Genomic DNA, 268 nt, shown 5'->3' on the forward strand with positions numbered 1-268 from the left:
GGGAAAGCCCAGCACAGCCAGAGGGAAAAACTGCTTGGAAAGAGCCGCAGAAACTTGTAGTGCAGGAGGGGACTGGCACGAGGACGAGGTCCTGCAAGCAGAGAGACCACCCTTCAGCGCAGCGGAGAAGAGCTGGTCAGGATGGGCTTGATGCAGCACTGGGACTGTGGCAACACTGCGACGGTGGCAGTGGGACAGTGCCAGGCTGTGGCCACCCTGAGGACTCTGTCACAGAGCAAGGAAGGGGCTGGCAGAGCCCCTTGGATAG

Source organism: Buceros rhinoceros, unplaced genomic scaffold, assembly GCF_000710305.1.
Source record: "Buceros rhinoceros silvestris isolate BGI_N320 unplaced genomic scaffold, ASM71030v1 scaffold42130, whole genome shotgun sequence".
Classification (NCBI taxonomy): domain Eukaryota; kingdom Metazoa; phylum Chordata; class Aves; order Bucerotiformes; family Bucerotidae; genus Buceros; species Buceros rhinoceros.